The sequence below is a fragment of the Acinonyx jubatus genome, chromosome B1, assembly GCF_027475565.1.
Source record: "Acinonyx jubatus isolate Ajub_Pintada_27869175 chromosome B1, VMU_Ajub_asm_v1.0, whole genome shotgun sequence".
NCBI lineage: Eukaryota > Metazoa > Chordata > Mammalia > Carnivora > Felidae > Acinonyx > Acinonyx jubatus.
The window spans coordinates 141,087,074-141,099,488 of NC_069382.1; positions in this window are offsets into that span (position 1 = coordinate 141,087,074).

The window sequence follows — 12,415 nt, forward strand, 5'->3', positions numbered from 1 at the left end:
AATGAATAGCCTCAAGAGCATAGATAATAATATGATAACATATAGTAAATAATTAGGGACTGATGAGTTTAGAGTACTTATTACTTTTGTTTTTAATATAGTTTATTTAATCATATATGTATATAATTCAAACTTAAATTAAAAAAAATTTTTTTTGAGAGACACAGAGCATGGGCAGGGGGCGGGGTGAGGAGCAGAGAGTGAAGAGAGAATCCCAAGCAGGCTCCATGCTGACATCACAGAGCCCAATGTGGGGCTTGATCCCATGAACCCTGAGATCATGACCTGAGCTGAGATCAAGACTCAGACGCATGGGGCATCTGGGTGGCTCAGTCGCTTGTGTCCGACTTTGGCTCAGATCATGATCTCGCGGTCCCTGAGTTTGAGCCCCGCACTGGGCTCTGTGCTGACAGCTTAGAGCCTGGAGCCTAATTTTGGATTCTGTGTCTCCCTCTCTCTCTCTCTGCCCCTCCTCCATTCATGCTCTGTCTCTCTCTGTCAAAAATAAATAAACATTAAAAGAAGAATTAAAAAAAAAAAGACTCAGATGCTTAACTGACTGAGCCTTCACACGCCCCTATAATTCAATATTAATAAGGGCCATGTGTAAAAAGCAGCTCACAAAATCCCTAAAGATTTAACAAACAGTTCCAGCACACCACTAGTCATGAAGATGAAATCAGAAGGTAAAAAGAAGCAGACACAAGGGAACCTTGCAGTATCGGAATGAGTATCTTACAGTTCTCTCATATTTATATAGTATCTTATATTCCTAGACGTAACACAGAAACATTAAGAAAAGTTGTAAAATGGAAAGAGAAATCGAAATCCTAGTGATAACAATTGTATGGTACCACTGGGACTTTTTTACATTGTACTTCATGTGGGAAAATGTGTGTATTAATAAAGAATCCAGAAGAAAGGAGAAGGAAATACTTGAACAGATGGGGCTATTGTTGCCGCAGCATGTGCTAGCGTGGGATGAAGAAATAGGAGAAAAGGAAGAAAACCATGCAGTTGGGCAAAAACAGAGCAGCCTGAGAGACTTAATGTGGTCCTTCTCTGGTTTGGAATAATCTCTATACTTCAGAGTCTTAGACATCACAAAAGCTCTTGTAGCAAGGAATGAAATTTAGAAATATAAGTTTACTCTCTTGCGTTATAGACCTGCTGACTTTGAAGGGAAATGTGACAGAAGAAAGCATTTTCAAAATCATAGGAAAAGGAGGAGTTGGGGACACAAATTTCTTTCAATTTTTTCTTACACTGCAATCTTCTACTCTGAAAAATGGGTTAGCATTTGAAGGGGATTAGGCTATGTCACCCCAAATATGCCATTTTGGTATAGGTTAATTTTGAGCTGAAGGCAATTGAGAATTGAGCTACTCCAGGAGTAGCTCCCTACCTTTTCCTTATCTGCCTGAAAGAAGGGCATAAATCTCCCTTTGTGAAGGTGTGCCCCCCAACTGTACCAGGAAGAGAAGAACATTCTTATCATCAGAGACGGAGAGTCAACACTGACATGATTTTGCATAAACAAACTTAACTAAAATAACCCTATCTTCCATTAGTCCTTCTACTTCCTAGTTCCCCATAATTTATTGTCTGTGAACCCAAAATCCAACCCCAAGTCGAGCCCTTTCTAGTTTCACTTTTCTTTCAACTCCTATGCACTTAAAAAAATAAGTTTGTATTCCTTTTCTGTTCATCTGTCTTTTGTTAGTTAAATTCACAGGATACCATTCATTTAACCTGAAAGGGTAGAGGGAAAGTGTTCTTACTGGACATAAGAAAGTATCTTAGTGCCTTTCAAAGCTTGCCTAAAGATTTTACTGTTCCTACATGGTGGCAGATGCATAGCCCATCAAAAATATCCATTCTTGCGAATGAAAACCACCATGAGATATCATCTCACAACTGTCAGAATGGGTAAAATCAAAAACACAAGAAACAACGGTGTTGGCAAGGATGTGGAGAAAAAGGAACTCCCATGCACCGTGTATGGGAATGCAAACTTGTACAGCCACTATGGAAAACAGTATGGAGGTTCCTCAAAAAATTAAAAATAGAATTACCATAGGTACCTGTGCGGCTCAGTCGATGAAGTATCTGACTCTTGGTTCCCGCTCAGGTCATGATCGCACCATTCGTGAGACTGAGCCCTGAGTCGGGCTCTGCAGTGACAGCACGAAGCCTGTGTAGGATTCTCTCTCTGTCTCTCTCTCTCTCTCTCTCAAAATAAATAAATAAACTTAAAAAAATAGAATTACCACATGATCCCGTAATTCTACTAGTATTTAACCAATGAATACAAAAACACTAATTTGAAAGAATATATGCACTCCTATGTTTATCGCAGCGTGATTTACAACAGCCAAATCATGGAAGCGGCCCAAGTGTCCATTGATTGATGAATGGAAAAGGAAGATGTGGTATATATGTAAAATGGAATATTATTCAACCATAACAAAGAATTGAAATCTTGCCATTTACAACAACATGGATGGATCCAGAGAGTATAATGCTAAGTGAAATAAGTCAAAGAAAAATAGCATATGGTTTCATTCATATGTGGAATTTAAGAAATAAAACAAATGAACAAAGGAAAAACAAGAGACAAACCAAGAAACAGACTCTTAACTATAGAGAACAAACTGATGGTTACCAGAGGGGAGGTGGGTGGGAGGGAGGTGATACAGGTGAAGGGGAGGGATTAAAGAGAACACTTCTCATGATGCGCACGGAGTAATGTATAGAATTGTTGAATCACTATCTTGTGCACCTGAAACTAATATGGTACTCTATTTTAACTGAACTGGAATTAAAATTTTAAAAGAATTTAAAAAATGCCGAACATATCCATTCTTTTTTGGTGCTGCCACATGACTAATTGAAGAGAATAATGTTGTCCCACTGAGCAAAATGTGGTGTCATGACCTCAACTCGGTACAGCAACTGTCATATATGGTGCAACCTAGTAGCCACTCGTGGCTAAGTCAGGTCATCAAAAAGACCTTTAATAAATGAAGATTGCAGGGGCGCCTGGGTGGCTCAGTCGGTTAAGCGTCCGGCTTCGGCTCAGGTCGTGATCTCACAGTCCGTGGGTTCGAGCCCCGCGTCGGGCTCTGTGCTGACAGCTCGGAGCCTGGAGCCTGCTTCGGATTCTGTGTCTCCCTCTCTCTCTGCCCCTCCCCTGCTCATGCTCTGCCTCTCTCTGTCTCAAAAATAAATAAAAACATTAAAAAAAAATGAAGATTGCCAAAAAAAAAAATAAAAACAACAAAAAGTTTCATGTGGTTATAAAAGGAACACACAAAAGTCCACTTGTCTACCACTGGAGGAAATAATCACCTGCTTAAAGTCAAATTCATGGCTGCAGAGAGTTCAAAACCAATAGCTGCTGCTGCACTAATTGCCAAAACTGTCCTCTAATACCCAAGGGCTTGGTAAAGATCTTAGTGGCTATTATATCTCCATTAAAGGCAATTGGATGAGCAGGCCATTAACAGTAGGCTCGGTCTCTGGGCCTGTGCCCGACAGGAATCATTTACATTTCAAGACTTTAGAAAAATTATCATCATTTAGACATAGTCAAGAGACAACTGGAGAGGCTGCTGCAGTGACAAATGCTGAATAGATGAACCGTCCCGGTAATTCCTTAATAACAGGGATAGAGTTCTGAGTGACACAACAGTCTTCCAAGGTCATTCTCTATTTGAATATCCTTTTGACGAGGTGTACAACTTGTTATTCATGCTCACTTAGTCTTTCCTTACAATTTGATTATATTTAACTTAATCAGTTCGGGCTATTTCCATTATACAGAGTAAGAAGGATAGAAACTAGAGACCAAAGCCCAGAACTTTGCAGATTAATATGTAGAGAATGATGCAGAGTCAGGTTAGTTGCACAAGAACTCAATTGTTAGGTAACAGATAGTAGTAAACTGTCAAAGACAGTGACTGACTATGGGTCCATTTTCATCCAACGTCCTGCAAATCACCCCTAAGAATGCTTTCAATTCAATGTGAACAGAGGGTACCTAGGCTGGCTCACTGGGTGGAGTGTGAGATTCTTGATCTCAGGGTCTTGAGTTCAAGACCCACGTTGGGCATGAAGCCTTCTTAAAAAAAAAAAAAGAGTTTGAACAAATTTGCCTTTTTTCTTAAAGAAGACAAGAAAAAGAAAACGTGAAATTATCACAGGATTGTAGGCATTATCGCATAACATAAAGCAGATGAGAATCAGAAGGAAGAAAATGTTCGGAGAGCACAATTCAGCCAAGTGGTCATGCAGGTGGGACTTATAGGGAATGTTTCTTTGCCCAAATAAACATAACATGGAGCAGTTGGACCACAGATCTTTGGTTTTGCAGTGAAGACGGGAACAAGCCGCAGTTACCCTATGCTCTGTGCCATCATTATAAATAAATACTCTGGAAATCTAAATGTAATAAGAAAAGCTTACAAAACCTTGTGAAAGATCCTGCCACATCATTTGAAAGTGACTTCTCTAAAAAAACAATAGCTCCTTCCCAACTGGCTTTATCTGATCACACACACCTGCACACACTGGAGAGGAAACTTAAAGACCCAAAAAGAAGGAAACTCTGGGAACAGATGGACATCATAAATACTTTAATTTTTAAAAATTCGAGGAGTACTTAAGCTTATGAAACGGCATTTCAGCCCATAGAAAAAATTTTGATTCAGGAAGGTCAACAAAGTCCGTGGACAGCAAACAAAAATGAACCATACAGATCTGTATTACTCCTTAACTGAGACAGGAAGGTTTTCAGATCCGTATTAACATAGATTAAATACCCAGTGAGAAAAATACTCATTATGGCCAAACCATTCATTATTATGAACAAGCGTTTTGTGGATAGTGAGAAAAATTTTAGTTTGTACTAATAACCATGTTAATAAGCTACTTATGAAGGACATTCTTTTGAACATTTTAGAAGAAAATGGCAATTTTAAGCAAACTTCCTTTGGATAATTAATGTTCCACGTAAGTCACACATAGAACCAAGCGATTGTAGGTTCTAGGATCTCACAGTGGACAGGACCACGAGATGGCTGCCCCCTCTCCTTTTCGTAAGGGCTATCGTTGTAACCCCAGGATGGCTGAGAGGAATCATCCCAGATCCCTCTACATGATGATCCATGATGCTTTGTCCTCTCGAAGTGATGCTATAACGCAACTCATTCCATGGAATGAACGGAGGCTCTTATCATTTTAAAGCCTCAGGCTTTAAAGTTAATCACATGAAATTATTTGGTCAATTTCATTTGTACTAACACAAAGCAGACAACAAGATCTTTGAAACAATGGCACACAAATTCTCCAAATTCTAATTTGATTATGAACCAGTAAACAGAATTCACTTATCCAGTCAGTATTTATGGAGTACCCACTATATGCCAAGCATTGATCTAGGCGTTGGGACTCAATGATGAAGACCATTTTCTTGTCTTCATAGCGCTTAACACTGATTCTTATAAAGTCAGCAGCACACATGTGTAGACGATGGTTAGTGTTGTGAGGTGAATAAAACAGCCTGATAGGCTGGAGGCTGTCAAGGTGATGGATGTCAGGGCTGCCCTCCAATCCCTGCCATGTTCCCACTCTCCCTCCACCCCCACCCCTGCCTCTACCTCATTCTACTCTACTGATGAACTTCACTTCCCTGATGCCTATCTGGTGAAGGTCCCTGCTCCACAGTCCTTTAGTTCACACCTTCCTGCTTTAAGAAGCTGAAAAAGAATATAAACACAACTTCCTGGATGGGAGAATTTGGCCCATCTTGGGTCAGGGTTGCAACCTCTAGTCCAATCAACTAAAGCCAAGACAGAAACATTTAGAAAAGGAAAGATAAAGTTTATTTACAAAGAGTGCAAGAGAACAGGCTTCAGAACAGGCTTCCCAAATTAAAACAAAAACAAACAAAAATCCCACACAAGTATTTAAAGGAAAAAAAAACCCTCAAAGTACCAAGGTTATGACAATTATATTAGTCTGCTCATGGTGAGGAAACAGTGACTTTCCCACATGATTATAATTTTCTCAAAGGTCATGATATGTCTTTAGATACCAGCATAAACAGAGAGAATGTTATTTTGGTTAGGAAGTCCAGGTTTACAGGAAATCTTCAAGGCTTTATTATTTCGGAGATCAGAGCGAGTTAGGGTGACTCCAATCCTTTTGGTTTATCTCAGGGTGCAAAGCTTTGTCCTGAATTTCATACATGAAGTGCTCAGTAATACTGGAAGCAGCTTCAACTTTTGCTTTTGCTTCTACAATTCACAAGCTACAAACATAGTAACCAGGACCCATCCCCACCTAAAGGAGGCAGTTAAGTGAGTTGCTCTGAACTGGACAAAATTCCAAAATGGTCACTGCTGCCTGAACATGCTAATCCTGGTTAAGCCTAATTACATAGCCGTAGGAATCTACACTGCAGACTCCTGGGTCTTCACATTTGACCAGTAATTTCTTTAAAAAAAAATTTTTTTTTTAATGTTTATTCATTTTGAAGAGGCAGACCATGAGTGGGGGAAGGGGCAGAGAGAGAGGGAGACACAGAATCGGAAGCAGGCTCCAGCCTCCCAGCTGTCAGCACAGAGCCCGATGTGGGGCTTGAGCCCATGAATCATGAGATCACATGACCTGAGCCAAAGTCGGGTGAGATCATGACCTGAGCCAAAGTCGGGTGAGATCGTGACCTGAGCCGAAGTCGGGCGATTGACTGAGCCACCCAGGCACCCCAACCAGTAATTTCTATAAAGCGGTTTCATGCCTACTCATACAGCCAATCCTCAAAACCCTGCGAGAAAAGAATGTTAGCTAAAACTTATTAGGCACTTCCTATACGTGCCATGCAATTATTCAGCATGTATGTACTGTCAGACACTGTTCTGACACCTTCACATATATTAACTAGGAACTAATTTAATTCCTGCAACATTTCTATGAACATAAGGTACAGTTATTATCCCTATTTTATAGGTAATGAAGCTGAGGCACACAGGGGTTAAGTAATTTGCACCAGGTCACATAGCTTGAATGTGGTGCCGTTAGAATCTGATCCCAAGGAGTTAACTCCAGAATCTATGCTGTGTTTTTGTTTTTTTTTTTTTAAGTAATCTCTACACCCAACATGGGGCTTGAACTCATGACGCCAAGCTCAAGAGTTGCATGCTCTACTGACTGAGCCAGCCAGGCACCCCTGGAGTCTATTCTTTTAATCACTGTCTTACACAGATTCTCTAGAAATAAGTGTTCTTCCAATTTTACAGATGAGGAAATAATACTGAAAAATTAAGTGACTTTCTCAATGTTACTAATAGAATGAGTAGAGATTTTAAATCAATGCTTCCAGGGGTGCCTGGGTGACTCAGTCGGTTGAGCGTCCGACTTCGGCTCAGGTCATGATCTCGCCGTCTGTGAGTTCGAGCCCCATGTCGGGCTCTGTGCTGACAGTTCAGAGCCTGGAGCCTGTTTCTGATTCTGTGTCTCCCTCTCTCTCTGCCCCTCCCTGACTCATGCTCTCTGTCTCAGAAATAAATGAACATTAAAAATAAATAAATACATGCTTCCAAAATGAGCACTTCACGTGTCTTTTGACTTCAAGCCAGGTTTCTTTCAACAACAGCAGCAGCAATAAGTTAAACAGTTATGGAGGATTTATGATGTGCCATGCACTGTTCTAAACAAGTTACATACATTAAGGAGTGTAATCCACAGCTCTATGGCCTAGATGCTGTTATTATTCCCATTTTACAGTAGAAGAAATGGAGGCACAGAGGATAAATAACTTGCCCAGGGCCACAGAACTGGAAAGTGGCAGAGTCCGGATTCAAACTCAGGCAGTCTGTCTCCAAAATCTAGACTCTGGGAGGTAATTAGCGTTGGATGCAGTCACGATGGGGGGACCCACTGATGGAATGAGTGCCCTTAAAAGAGACACCAGAGAGCTTCTCTCTCTCCCCCTCCAGGTGCAGAAGAGGTCATTATGAGCACACAGCAAGATGGCAGCTTCCTAGAAGCCAAGAGGAGGCCTCAGAAGGAAACCTACCTCTCCTGCAACTTTGATTTCCCTGTTTCCAGAAATGAGAAATTAAAGTCTATTGCTTAAGCCATTTAGTCTCTGGTATTGTTATGGTAGCCTGAGCTGATTAAAACGCGTTGAAATTAAAAAGTGTAGGAGCAAGGGTTTGGGTTTAGGTCTGCCTATCCTTTCTACTACAAGTATCTGTATTAAATGTATAGGGTAAATGGGAGAACAACTTAACATCACCAGCTGGGGAACACAATGTTTCTAATGAGCTCAGTCTGCAGGTGAACAAATGCTTGTTAAGAAAGAACCAATGAGGGGCACCTGGGTGGCTCAGTCGGTTGAGCGTCCGACTTCAGCTCAGGTCATGATCTCGCGGTTCGTGAGTTCGAGCCCTGCATCGGGCTCTGTGCTGACAGCTCAGAGCCTGGAGCCTGCTTCACATTCTGCATCTCCCTCTCTCTCTGCCCCTTCCCTGCTCATGCTGTGTCTCTCTCTGTCTCAAAAATAAATAAACATTAAAAAAAATAATAATAAAAAAAAAGAAAGAACCAATGAATAAAAAGTAAGTTGTTTAGGAAGACACTGATGTAATGAGTTTTTTTACCAATCTTCAGACATTGGTACTGTTACAGTGCTTTACACATGGTAGGTAATCAAAAATATATTAAACAAAAATTATTTTGGGGTGCCTGGGTGGCTCAGTTGGTTGATCGTCTGACTTTGGCTCAGGTCACAATCTCACAGCTCGTGGGTTCGAGCCCCGTGTCAGGCTCTGTGCTGATGGCTCAGAGCCTGGAGCCTGCTTCAGATTCTGTCTGTCTGTCTGTCTCTCTCTCTGCTCCTCCCCTGCTCATGCTGTCTCTCTCTCTCTCAAAAATAAATAAAAATTAAAAAAAATTTTAAATTATTTAAACAATTTCATAGAAGTATGAAAATTAGAAAAATGAAAGTTGAGTTTAGTGCTTGGTTACATATCTGGGGAATATATAATTCATGTCTAACATGAAAGTCAACTTTGAAGTAGGACTTTCTGATATCAATCCCTGTCTCAGCAAACAGCTACTGAGACCTGAGAGAAGATTCTATTTTATCCTGTGCATATGCACACAGAAGATACAACTGGTTACCTACCCAATATCCTTTCACTGCTAGTCCCGGCCCCGAGCCTTCCTTCTTAACTCATAACTTTAATTTTGTCTAAGTATTATGTGCCCCCACAAAGCTGTATGCTCTAAGAGGTGCTACCCTGTCACTCACCATACCCTAGGGGCAAATTGTGATTAGCTAAGACCATCTCTGTGGCCTTTTTTCCTTTGATGCTAACTGGTTTGCCAGTAAATGGGTCTGCCAGCCAATTCTGGCCATGAGACAGGAAGATACAAACTGAGTTAAGGATTTGAATACCAATTCTGCTTTAAATGCCATTCTGCTCCACATCAGTCATTGTCATAGGTTTCGACTGTCAAACTCATAAGTTACCTTAGGCTTTATTCTAATACTTCATTTTTTGACTTTACAGAGGGATACAAACAGGAAGACAACTGCACAGTAAGGCTCAGCGACTATTCAAGTGTTCAGCTACTCATATACAACTGCTAAGGAAGTTCAAGGTGCATAGGTTCACTTGACTGATTATCTGGGTCCCAATTTACCGCTCGTCCTGTGCAGGTACAGTTCTGCAGATTGGGATTTCATAGCAAACAAGGCAGCCAGCAGCCAGCACAGAGCATTGCTCTCTAGCTTAACTTGGTAGTTGTGAAGGAAATAGTGCTGTGAGAAGGCAGATCCAAGGTCACTCTCCCAGGTAGGCTTAAATCAGTTCTGAGACCCAGACCCTTACAGGACATTGCATGGAGGCTTCAAAGGAAAGGTTTCCAGGCTATTAAGGGACACAGAAGAAGATAAAGTCTTATTCCTTTGGGCATTTTTGTGTCTGAAGTTGATGCTCAAAACTACATTTTCCTGGTCCATTTAGTTTCCCAAGCTCCACTCTAAGACATCTCTTTTCCCAATTCCTCCACTTTACTCAAACCTCTTCCACTGTTATTTCCAATTGATTTCTTGCTTCCTATTTAACTGAGAAGACAGAGCAATCAGAAGAGAACTTTTACACATCCCCAGCACCTACCAAAGATTACTTTTTTTTTTTACCCACCCATCGTCCACCTCCCCTCTTCTTACAATGGAAATATTGTCCACACTCCACTGCAAGGCCACCCCCTCCACTTATGCTTCAGACTCTGTCCCCACTCATCCATTCAAGGACATCACTGTAGCAACTGTAAACCCTCCCGTTCCCTGGTTACTTCCATCAGCATACAGCCTTTAGTATTTTCTATTTTAAAAAGTCTCTCTCACTTGATCCTAAACCCTAGTGCAGCTATGGCCCATTTCTCTACTGCCCATTGTTATCAATACTTCCCAAGAGTTTTCTAGGTCTGTTGTCTCCAACTCTTCTAGTCTTTTCTGAATTGAGTTTCCTATTACTTGTAACCCAAGCCACCTTAAATATTATAACTTCATACACTCAGTAAATTATTTTTCCATTGAATAATGGTAGTTACTATGACTCAAGATTATTAAATTGGGAGAAAGAGTCCTTCAACGAGAAATCCACTGAAATAGCAATGGATGGAATAACCTTCAAATATGATTAAACAGATTAAACAAACACATCCAAACTTGAATAGAGCAAACACTTGAGAAGAGCCAAGGACTGAATAATGGCAAAATGGAAGAAAATGGACAGAAATGAGAACTTTTTAGGCATTAAAACCAAAATTGAGAGGCAGGTACTAAGGATGAGTCTGAAATTTCATTTGTACAATCAGGTCAAAGGATGGTGCTGTTCACCTGGGATGAGCCTACAAGAGGACCAGATTTGGGGAAAGGAGGAACGTGGATTTGGTTTTTAATATGTTGGGTTTGAGGTGCCCTTGTAATACCAAAGACAGTAAAGCCCAGAGAAGAGAATTGGCCTGAAGACACACATACGTGATACAAACATCTGAACTGTGGTTGGTAGCTTCATACTGTTAAATCATTGACCAATGTGATCGTTACTCTGATCTATTTTATTGTCCATTTGCAAAGATCTCAGCCTGGAATTAAATAAGATAGGGTTTAATACAAACATCTGCTATCAAATTTACTACCCCCTTCCAAAGGTAGCCCCCCTCCCACCTTATTCTGAGAATATTTGACAGATTAAGAATTAAGGTTCAAGAAGGTAAAAGTATGTGGCATCCCATAAGCTCCACCTCCCATTCATTCCTTTGTTTAATTCCTTCCCACATGGGCAGGACCTGACTTGCTTTTAGCCAATAGAATATGGCAAAGTAATGGATGCTGCTCTGTGATTACAGTATTTTGTATTGACTCAGCCTGGCCACCTGACTGGAGCTACAGATTCTCCTTGCTGGTCTGATAAAGTTAAGTGAGCATGCTGAAGGATCCCATGAGGGAAGGAACTACAGGTGACCATTAGTTGCTGAGGGAAGACTCTAGCCAACTGCTCAGCAAGAAACTGAAGCCATCAGTTCTATAGCTATAAAGACATGAATTCTACCATTAATGTGAATGAGCTTTGGAAGCCGGTTCTCCCCACCCCCAGAGGAGCCTGCGGATGAGAACACAGCCTGGCAGAACCCTGATCGCAGCCTTGTGATCCAGAGCAGAGGACCCTGTTAAGCTATGTCCAGACTCTTGACCCAAAGACTGTGAGATGATGTGTGTGGTTTTTAAGTCGCTAAATTTGTGGTAATTTGTAATGTGGTACAGAAACCTAAGTAATACTTAAGCTTTTATTCAGCGCATCCTACTTTTAAACATGCTGACAGAAAGTGCACCCGAAGGCCACCACAGCAACTAACTGGCATCTGTCTCACCGTCTCCGTGATGAGGAAACAAGCTGTTTGACAGGGGCAGGAGAAGCATGAAATGTCACAGAGAAAGTGAAAAAACTTTAAGTGAGGAGCCACAAAATGGCAAGCTTCACCACTATACATATTTCTCTAGATTTAGAGAATAAATTTGTATATATATGTACTTATTTATTTAATATATTTATTTGAGTAAATCTAGAATTAAAAGCCACAACTGGAAAATGAGTAGTAAACCCGATATCAGAAATTCATGTGTTTACACCCTCATAGGTGGAAAAATGTAATTACAGAGTGGTCTTGTGTTGCAGTGAGAGAAATCAAAAGTAGTATGTAATTGTACCAAGGTCAGTGTGTAAAAGTTTTGTCAAGCTAAAACAACTGGTCATAATTGCTTATGGTGTATATGGAGAAAACCTCTGTCTAGACAAAATTAGTTAATTTGCAGGAAGGGAAACCACATCTTAAGATA